Genomic DNA, 11,127 nt, shown 5'->3' with positions numbered 1-11,127 from the left:
GAGGCGGCCGTGGCGTTTCGCCTGCAGACGTGAGGAGATTGCCCCGAGCGGGGATGTGACCCCGTCCGGGCGCGGCGGGGCACCCCAGCGCAGATCCCAGCCTGCTTCGTGGAGCAAACCCGTGTAGACAAAAAGGAAAATCCGGGACCCGCTGCGGTCGGGAGCAAAACTGAGTCGCTGGCTCGGCGCATGAGGCAGGCGGGACCGCTGGCGCCCACCTAGCGCCAGGATCGAGGCTCCTTAGGGTTTCGAAGGGTGAGAGGTATAGCCCAATATATTTGGTGTCGGATCCAGTCATCCCTTGTTCTGGTACGGGTTTCAAACACATTCAGCCTTTTGAACTGTAGGACTGTTCCGGGCACCAGCATTAATTATGCCTTACGGCTTTTGGGTTCTTGCAAGCCATGCTGAAAATACTCAATGCTGGCCGGCTCGCAGGCACATCCTTCTTTAATGCGCCGTTTTGATACTGTGCATATGTGAAAAGCCAAGTGATGCCCCACTTTCCTGTTCTAGTTTGTTAATTTGTGTAGGTAGAACCGTAGGTACAACAGGCAAATAAGTTAAGACCCCTTGCCATTGCCCCCCTGAGCTCAGTGACGTTCTCTCATGAACTGTTCTCACCAGATGTAAAGCACAGCAATGGCAAAATAACATTGTGGTAGGCAGGATTTTAATGTCGTGTTTTCTGAGAGAGTGTTAATTACTCCAGATCTAGGTACATTCAAGTCGGTGGTAAGGTCCATGTTGATTTCACAAAGGATGGGTTTTAGTCTCTGTCAGTAATATTTCTGCAGGTGTTTTCATATTTTTATTAGCTAATTAAACAATTTTAATATCTTAAAAACTAATAGAAATTGCTTTCTGGGGTCAGATTTTCTCTTACAAATGAAAAAAAAATCATGCAGACCTATTGTTCCAACATAGTTGTCCACAGCAACAAAATAGTATTTTGTTTTTAGCTAGAAAATGTAATTTACATAGTTTGGCATTTTCAGAATGTGAAATGGTGTCTTCTTCGATGTTGTCAACAGGACACGGAATTGAGCACTGGCATAAAATGATTAGGTGGCGAGACTCTGTAACTATGGCCTTTCTGATTGAAAGAGTCTGATATAAATAGCAATTTTAAGGTCTGATTCTGTGATCACAAGTGTTTCATTATGGTTTGAATAAATAAATGTATAATCACATGAATTAGGATTTACAGTTTAAGTCCTTAGTCACAGCAGAGTCACAGTGGAAAACAGTAATTTAAAGCTGGAGTAAAAAGTTATGTATCTTGTTACCAGCCACTTGAGCGTTAACGAGTTCCAAAGAAGTTAGCCGTAAGCTAAAAATAACCCTGCGCTCTTGATGTCCTCTGTTAAAGTAGCCCTAATTTCCCTTTATTTCTGCCTTGCATTTGATTTTGTGTGTGATAGCATGCATTGCCCGATAAACACCTTCTCAAATGTATCCTCCACATGAATAGATTTCTTCAAGTTTGCCGAGAGCTTCTGAAGAGGCGCCAGTATTCTGTGAAGAGATAATCGTAAGGCAGGGGTACGCGCATAGACCTGCGCATTTGTGAAAATGTAGATTAGAAGCAGATACTAAGGAAAACTCAGGGGTTTAAGAGTTTGGATTGTTTATGTGGTTGGATCAGCAGATGGCAAATATGACTCAGTATAAACGTTACATAATTCTTCTTGGGAAAATAAAATCTCAAGACTGTGCTCTAATTGAAAAGATCATCCAGAAAGCTGTTGAAGAACAGCATGGAGAATCGGGCTAGAAATATCAATGGAGCAGATTCATGCAGCAGCCAGCAAATTCAGGAAGATTTTATGAATGTAGCGAGGCTCAAAACATACCCCAGTAAACCCACCAGCCTAGCACCCAACAAAACTGCGAAGGCCAAACATTTAATTTCATTAGCAAATAGACCAGAAAACAGTTATTCTATCAATTTGAAAAGTAAAAAGGAATTTAAGCAGCCCTATTTAATGGAAGGGTCAAACATGGGTAAATTCGAAGGGCTACTGAAGCAAAAGAATTCAGAACATGGGTTGGTCTGTTTCCAGAGATGAAATCGATAGCAGACTGTAGAGAAAAAAAAAAAAAAAGTACCGAGACGGAGTTGAATGTTAATGTTCAAACCTATTATATCAGGTAGCCTCCTCTGTGTTTTTAAATGTCTTACATTCTCTGCTCCTGGTAATATCAGGACAACACTGTGGAGTGTTAAAAATTACATGTACAATAAGTATGTTAACTAAACATAGAAAGTAGAAACATAGCCTTGTAATTTGCAGCAGTTACAGATGAGAAAAATAATTTGTGAAACAGCCAAGAGATCTTGCAAAACATTGTGTGCTTTTCGAGCAGTGCCATTCCATACTACAGCAGAATTTTGATTCTATGCTTTCAGTATTTGCGAAGACATTTTAAGTTATGACCACTGCAGCTGTCGGTGTCTAAGTGGCATCACACCTTCAATCTCAAAATTTCTCTTAACACAGCATATGCCTTACCTTCTGTTTTCTTCCATTTTCTAAAATACCAGAGAAAGCAGTTAGCCTACCTTGAAATTCTTTAACTGGTTTGTCATTTGAAAGGACTGGGATTGACTGTAATAAGCAAGGACTTCCCATAATGTTTTTACAATGCAGCTATCACTTGGCTTTGTTCTCATTTCAGGGTGACAACTTCTTGATTTCCTTCTCCTGCAGTCTGCCATACTTAAAGGCAAATTAAATGAATGCTTTCTAACATTCTGTGACTTTCCCCTCTCTATTTTCAAGCAGGAATATGGAAGGGATATGAAAAACTGAGTTGCAAGTATTGAAAAAAAATCCGTGATATTAAAAATAGTTGTGTAGAATAGCAAACATATTAACATCGTATCTCTGGACTGTCTGTTATCAGTTCTCTCATGTAAAGATATAAGGAAGGTCTAAGATCCCTATTACAAACTCTGCTAGATATTCTGAGAGCTCAAAATGCTGGAATAAACCACCAGATCAGTTTGGCAGTAGAAAAAAAATGAGCATTAAATAGGCCTAATTATTATTCTCATTTTTGTACGCCTGTGGTAAGCCAGGGACAAAGGTTGCAACGTGCCTGAGAGAAAGTGCTATTTCTGATGCACCTAGCTGGCAAGAGTTTTTCAGGCTTGATACTGTCTTTTGCCCTTTGCAGTGTATACATATTGTAAAAAAGACACAGTGAACTTGAGCCAGCCATGACTAACTTTGTGTAAGCACTGCTTGTCTAGGAGATATCTAAACATCAGGCTCAGAGGCTAAGTCCAAAGTGGAGGTCCCGGCAGCACATCTGAGCTCCTGAGGACAGGCACGAATGCCCATCGTGTCCTGGTTCCCTGTCAGGGTGAAACCAAGGTGCACATCAGCCTTCCTCTGAAGCCCTTCCTTGGTGATAGGCTCAGAAGGCAGGTGGACACAGTGGACAGGTCCTCAGTGTAGATAACTGGGACACACCACAATATTTACATGCTGCTTACTTTAGCTCTCACCACTGAAATATGCAGAAGGACTTATATCCTCCTCTACCATAAAAGAAAATGATAGAAACTGAATGTACTAAACCTAACTCACGAGGAATATAAAAACACTTGAGTGCTATGGTTTCAAAAGAGTGCATAAATACTTTGGACTCATCAGCTTAAGTAGAAGCTAAAGTAACATCTAAGGAAAAAGCCATTTTTGATGACTTATCCTATCTCTGACTATACAATTCTGACTAGATCATGTTTTCCGTAAATGCTTGCTTACTTTGAGGTGTGTGGTCATGGCATATCTTTGTAATGGAAAAGAACACGCAAGGAAATGGTCCCTAAGTGATGTTGCACAGCAGCAAGACGCTGTCTCAGCATTTGCACTGACTGACCCCACTACATCATTCTCATGGGGCTCCAAACACACTGAAGAAGAGCAAGAAATTAAACTATTATTCTGTCACCCAGATACTGACCTACAGAGTCATCCGAACATACCATGGGAAGCGTGCTGCATTCCTTAGAGGGCTGTAATGTCCCACTGCTCGAAAGTCTCAAGTACATACAGGCAGCGGGTGGTGTCTGCGCCGGAGAGCTGAGCCTCCAGAAAACAGCGATGGGATAGTACTGACGGTAAGTCAAATCTGTCTGCCATGCCATTTCCAGTGCCATTGCAATTCTGCTCTGATGGCAGGTGCTAAGATTAACTGGTATATCTATACATTTCTTTGCATGTATTTCTTGTGTGACAGCAGGTGGGATTAGCAGTATAATTATTCATCCAGTCCTTCTGCTCTGTCGTAGGTTTACATCAGTTTGCTATCAAAATATGCCTAAGACTATTTTTCATGCATTAGAGAGAAATGCAGAATGAAAGACGAATACAAGTAGGTAAGAGCAGCATGCTGATTAGGTGCCCCAGTCCAGTGTGTGCTGGCAGATACAATACGGTATTAAAGCTGTGCCTTTACGGCTCAGTGCAGAGCTTGTTGCACAACTTGTTTCTACCTTTGATGCAGTGCAACCTCTTTTGGACTTTAAAACGTTTTCCCCTTCTTGTCTTCCCTTTAAGATATGTACAATGTTACCTACACATCAGATATTGACTGCCTGAAAGAAGGATCATAGAGAAATCTCAGCTGAAACGTGCTAGTGATGAGGGACTGCGACTGAAAGTACAGACAGCTGTTAAAATTGTGCACAAATGTTATCCTTGGCTCTTGAACAGCAGCATACAGGAGTGCCACCACAGGGGAACTGGTGCACTGTAAGGCAGTAGCACAGCTAGAGGTATTCTGCCAGTGGTTTCCATTCTGTTTGTCTCTCTAATAGCATTGATTATATAGGAATATATAGTGGTAAATCACTCCTCAGGATTGACAGAAATGGTTGAGCAAACACTTGCGCATCCTACATCCTTCAGGTATGTTTATGCTTGTGGATACACATTATGATAACCAGTAACGCAGAATGTATTTGAAATTCCAACTGTGCTGCTCTGCAACACATAGCTTCAGACCTCATTGGGTCCAAAAGAGAGCGGTTACTGGAAATTAATCATGCACACAGAAGAAAGTGGAATATATTTAGGTAATGATCTGGGAAGGCTCAGAACTGGTATATGTATTTAAAAGGTATATATCTCAGACTGAGAGCTGGGTGGTAAGAGGCTGATACAACTAGAAATAATAGGAAGAGATTTGAAAGGATAAATACATGATAAAGAGAAATTTATTATTAATGTCACAGTGGGGATTAATGTGAAACCAAATGGAAACAGCACTGTTTGTTTTCTCAAAAACCAAATGGATATAGCACTGTCAAATATACAGTGAAGAACAGTCTTCCACTGATTCTCTTACTAGCTGTAATTTATCAGATCTTTGCAATTTTTCTCATTTTGATAGTTATTCTCAACACAAATGATGCAGCTAGCTAACTTTGCACTGGATTCTTGGGTCTGGCCAGTTCTTGAGTGAACATAACTATTTGTGAAAAAGTGGTTGTCATTTCAACAGTCAGGGCCAAGGAGTTAACTAAAGTTACAGTCCTGTAAGAAAAGTTTTTTCTGAAACAAATGATAAATAAAAACAACTTGCCTGGACCAGATTAAATTCCCCAAATAGTCTGAAGGAACCTCAGATCTCACTCATGAAATTAAAATGGTGAAGTACAAGCTACTGTTTCAGTTGGCCTTGGTACTAGATGAGTGGAAGGTAGCAAATGTGATGCTAATAACTTTTAAGGGGCTTGAAGGGGGATTTGGAGAACTAATGAGTCTGATTTCCATGCCTGGCAAATTGGTAGACATCTGGTTACATACAATAGTGAAGAATCGGTCAGCTTTTGGAGAAGCAAGTCATGTCTTGTATATCTATTAGAGTTCTTTGAAGGAGTCAGAGCATATGGAAAATGGCAGTTCAATCAATAGATTGTATTTAGCTTTTCAAAAAGCTTTTGACAAATGCCTTACTGAATACTTTTAAAGAAACTAACCTGTTGTCACTTAAGAGGGGCAATTCTCTTTTTAATAGGCAATTGGTTGAAGGAGGGAAAGTGAAATGGAAGAATGGCCGGTTTTCACAGTTGTGAGAGGTCGTCAGGTCAGCTGTGTGGAGGTCTCTTCTAGGACCTGCACTGTCCAGCAAATACATAAAGAGTCTCTGAAGAGAATATAAAGTAGAAGTAACAAGGTTTGCTAGCGAAACAGCAAGTTTCAGAATAGCTTGAACTAAAACCGAGTATGAAAGAGTACATCATGGCATTGTTCTAGTAGATAGTAGAATAGGAGGTGGAATTCAACGTTGACAAAAGAAATAATTTGTCTTGCCACATAGGAGGGGGATTTTGGATTCCCCTTTTATGATTCCAAAACTGCTGTTACATCTCTGTGATCTCAAGCTATTGGGGATATTTCTATGAAAATGTAGGTTTAATGCTATATGGTAATCAAAATGACAAAATAATCGGGAATTATTAGGAAAGGAAATGCGCATCATTATGTCAACATATAAAAGCATTGTGTTTGTCCTGTCTCAGAAGATTGCATCACAACTAAGCAAGATATGGTGAAGGAGAAGAGGTATAATCAGATGTATAGTACAGCATTCATATAGCCTAAATAGACTAGGCCACTTCAGCTTTAAAAAAATTATAACCATAGGGAGATAGAATAGAAGCATATAAAATCATAAGTGGTACGGAAAAGGTAAATATAAAACCATTATCCATTATTTTTGCATAAACAAGAACTAGGGAAACGAGGAGATTCTCAGGGGACAGGCTTAGAACACATTAATGTATTTTTTCATTCAAGCATTTTAATTTAGAATAGGCTTGGCGTTGCTTTGTATTATGCTTGGTTGCGTATGCTCTTAGTCTGATAAATTATCTTTTAGCATGGAGACTGCAGCCTATGTGTGCACATTGATAGTAGCACAGCACAAGCAATAGGTATGTAAGCTTTGCTCATCATCTTGCTAATCTATCTTGACTCAGGATACTGCCTTGCGTGAGAGCGTAGTTTAATGTAGTCTTCATATGTAAATTTAAATATACAGAGTATTGCTTACTTTGTTTTTGTACAGTACATATACAACCACACAGTGATTTTGATGTCAAGGGTACTTCTGCTATCTGCCAAGAGGAACAATTAATACCAAATTTGTCAGAGACAGTGATTTTGTGAAGCTGATACTTTGCTCCCAGCACAACATTAGGGCCCCTGACATATTTTATTCAGTTAGCCCAACAGTAAAAAGGTTCTTCATTCTTAATTACTTCTCCAAGCCCCACAAAACAACATTCTAGAGTGTTTATTAAAATTTGAAAGCTAGTCCTGTACTGCCTAGGGAAGAAAGTTATTGCTTTTTGCACGAGAGGACGTGGTTATGTAGTGAATTTCTGAATCTCATTTATCTCTTGTGTAACTGGATTACAGAGGAAAATATTAGCATGAGTAATCTGTTTGCTAATGTGACAGCTCTCTCATTTGCAGCCTTCAGACAATACAATAGATTTTGGTCAAAAATAATAATTGGTAAAGTCTATGGCTAAACCAGCCAATTCATTTGATTTACACTTATTATTTATCTGAACCAAAGGTGACTGTCGACCCCAGGCAAAAAGCCTTCCTAATTTTAATTCAGCAGCTAAGTTAACGGTAAGATCTCAGAGGCAGAAACATACACAAAAAATATTAAACGTAAGATAAATGTTTTAAGAACACAGTAGCGTATTGATCTACACCAGAGCATCAGTAGCAAAGGTAGGAGAGAGGATTACAGAAATACCAGTATATCCATGACACTCTTCTAACTGGAGCCGATTCTGCAAAACACATTTAGGAATTAATCTTTGGATTCTTTTATACGGGAAGAAAACTGGTACGGCTATTCATGATAGATGTTGTATTTCCATATTCTATTAAGAGGATAGGGAGTACAGAGACATCCTCTGCTAGAGATATGCAAATAGGCTGGCATCATCCTAGAAAAATATGCAATAATTAATGCAAAGTAATCTTTAATCAAATAATTAAGTATACCACAAATTGGAGCTAAAAAGATTCCCCTCCAATAAAGAGATGCAGTGTAAGAAGAGTGTGTGCAGGCAGGGTGAATAACTAAAGTAGGATGAATAATTCAAGTAGGAAGATTCTTAAGTCACATAAATCTGATAACTGCTGTAATGAATTTTTTCTTACATTTGTTTCTCCTTTCACACCTCTGAATCTGCCAAGCCCTGTAGTTTCTTAAAAATAGGTTTTATCATGGCAAATTGGTGAGCTTCTGTGACACTACTGTTTTATCACATCATTCCTTTTTACGGTGAAGATACTGTAAAACATTTTTAAAATTGAAATAGCAAAATATGGAACTGCCCAGTTTTATTTTGATGTTAGCATTTTATCAAACTATTGCTTCTCTGAGCGATATCCCAGTGAAGACACTACCCTGCATTAGCCTCATACCTTCTTACGATGCGGTTTGTTTCACCATCGCCGCCGTTTTAGCAAAGAAACAATTCAGATTTGCTGTAGAAGCCAAGGCAATTTCTTTTGGTTTTACCTCAAATCATCTTTTCCAGTTATTTTGAATATTTGGTACATTCTATAATGTACCTGATCTGAGGTACATTGTGTATACATGTCTTCGTGTATCTAATCACTCATACCCATTGATTTAGTATTCAGCATGTCTTCATTTATTGTGCATTTCTCTCTTGCCACAATTTTTAAACTCCTTTCATAAAAATTCCCGTTGTCTCTCTTTTCTGCTTCCTTCTCTTCTTTAATATCACTCCATATTTCTCACAGGCAAGATTACCATGTTATGATGACTGTAGCAGAGATGTTCAGCACGCTTAGGACATCTTTGAGTTACAGCTCTGCCTCATCCTTCTTTAAGTATGTGCAGCTTCAGTTAACTTCAGCCAGTAGCTTCGCCTCCAGTGCTTCAGCCTCAGATTCTTCTGGCAGGCCCGTATCCAATGGATCTCAGGAATGGTGCTGTGGGTGAGATCGTACAGTATCTGGTATAACTAAGTCTCCTGTTATTCATAAATCTCACTTTATGTATGTTCTCCTGATTGGCATAAGAAGTTTCCAAGCGTCCTTAAAGTAAAGGGACATCAGCAAAGAGGGAGATTGTGGCAGTGATGCTCTAATGGCAGCATTTGTCACTTAGTAGCCAGCTACTACATACAGTATGGTGTTGCTCCATGTACAAGTTTCTATCACCAGATGGGGAAGAAAAAAGAAAAATCTGTTACTGCCTATAAATCACTAATTGCTGCTAGGTAAAAATCCCTTTTTTGACTCTAGCAGCTGTAGATTTAAAGGCAGCCACAGTGACATTAAAGATGACGGCTATTCAGGCAGACAGGAACAAGTTTTTGTGAATAAGGTGCCCAGAATTTGTTCTAGCGTATTGTTTTCCCTACGCTTACTTCAAATACTCTCCCTTTTTCCTCCTTCCTGACAGCAGTGACTTACAGTAGCTAAATAAGGGACATGTTTTGCATAACAGAAAGGCAAAAGAGATTAACTCTACGTTGTCTTTGCCTGTTCAAATATTTTGTCAAGTCCCACTTCAAGGAATCTTTTTAAATCTTCTTAACGTTGAGACTTTGAAGGAATACTTTCCTGTTGCATAAGCTGCAAATGCTTCTGACGACTGCAAAGGAAGGTATAAGAACCTCACCATTCAGGTCATGACCACTCTCAGATATATCTGCAGATGAATAAGAGTTGGAAAATGGTGGTTTTCCACGAGTTACATGTCACCAGCTGTCAGTGATATGGTTGAATTTAGGATCCAGTTAAAACAAATAGCTCTGATACTGCTTTGAAGAATTTTTCAATGACTGTTTGCAACTTACCATATTTCTTACATTAACCCTGGATGGGAAACGATATGCTGCAGATAATGTTTTGTTGGTTTTTTTTATAACTTGAAAATATTTATACAATAGCTTTCTTAAGGGCTCAAGAAGTCTGTAAATAGGTTGGTTGGGGTTTTTTTGGTGAATATTGCAGAAATACTGAATCTTACATTTTAGATGCAAGTGATTTTTCAGGACTCTTCCTGCTAAGTTTGACCAGAGAAGCCTCATTTCTACACCAAATTCAGTTCAGGTAAGTGGCTGTGATTGTGTTTGTGTCCAGTAGATTGTCAAATTCTGAAACATGTTCTAGTATGTGGCATTGCAGGATGACACCTTAAAAAACCCCATTGTGCCTATCCTGGGTTACATTCTCTTATTAGAAATAAAATTAAAAAAAAAAATAAGTGGAAGGAATAAACCACATGAAGATTCCAGAGGAATGAAAAGACATCTGCTTTCTATGCTATTTTCTCTAACTATTTGACAAAAATAAAGTGACCCCATTCCTACAGTAGATTTTATATAGATTGCTTTTTGCTCTGCTTAGTCATTCTGCCTGTAAGTTTTTGAATAACCGAAGAGGATATAAAAAGAAATGACTCCAGATCCCTTACCACACACTATAGTGTTAATATAAATGATCTTGTTAGATGGATACCATCTGGTGAAGGTGGGTAAGGTAAGCATTTGTAAAGGATCACATTTGGCTATTCTCATAGAAACATAGGAAACCTCTCTATATGCTCCTTCTATTAAAAATGAGTAGAATAAAATGGAGTTTTTTCTGGTCAGCAAGGAAATTGAACAAATCAATTGATGATATCAAGGTGGAGTCATTTATCTATGCAATGATAGGAAATCCAGAAAAATATCCTGAACTTTTTATTTTAACGGATAATGGTGAAGCACAACAAATGAGATAAACATTTTACTATAATGGGGACAATGTGTACAAAACTGTGGTTCTAGAATTTATTTAAACCTAAAAGGGGGAAGAAGGTCTTTCTTCTAACAATGCTCAGGCAGCTCATCTGATTCATTTAAAGGGGAAAAAACTAATATGCCGTAAAGAAGGCAGTAAAAACAGATAAGCTATCTAAATTAAAAGTGAAAAAATCCTGATTTAAAATCATGTTATGAAATGAATCATCAGAACTTTATAAAAACTCCAAATTATATCCTGACATTTTCTCGTTTTATGAGACTTGTTCCCCCATCCATAAGGAAGACACACCGGTACC

This window comes from Egretta garzetta, unplaced genomic scaffold (genome assembly GCF_000687185.1).
Source record: "Egretta garzetta isolate BGI_Z169 unplaced genomic scaffold, ASM68718v1 scaffold38, whole genome shotgun sequence".
Classification (NCBI taxonomy): domain Eukaryota; kingdom Metazoa; phylum Chordata; class Aves; order Pelecaniformes; family Ardeidae; genus Egretta; species Egretta garzetta.
The sequence above is the reverse complement of the archived record's forward strand: the minus strand, read 5'-3'. Positions refer to the sequence as shown.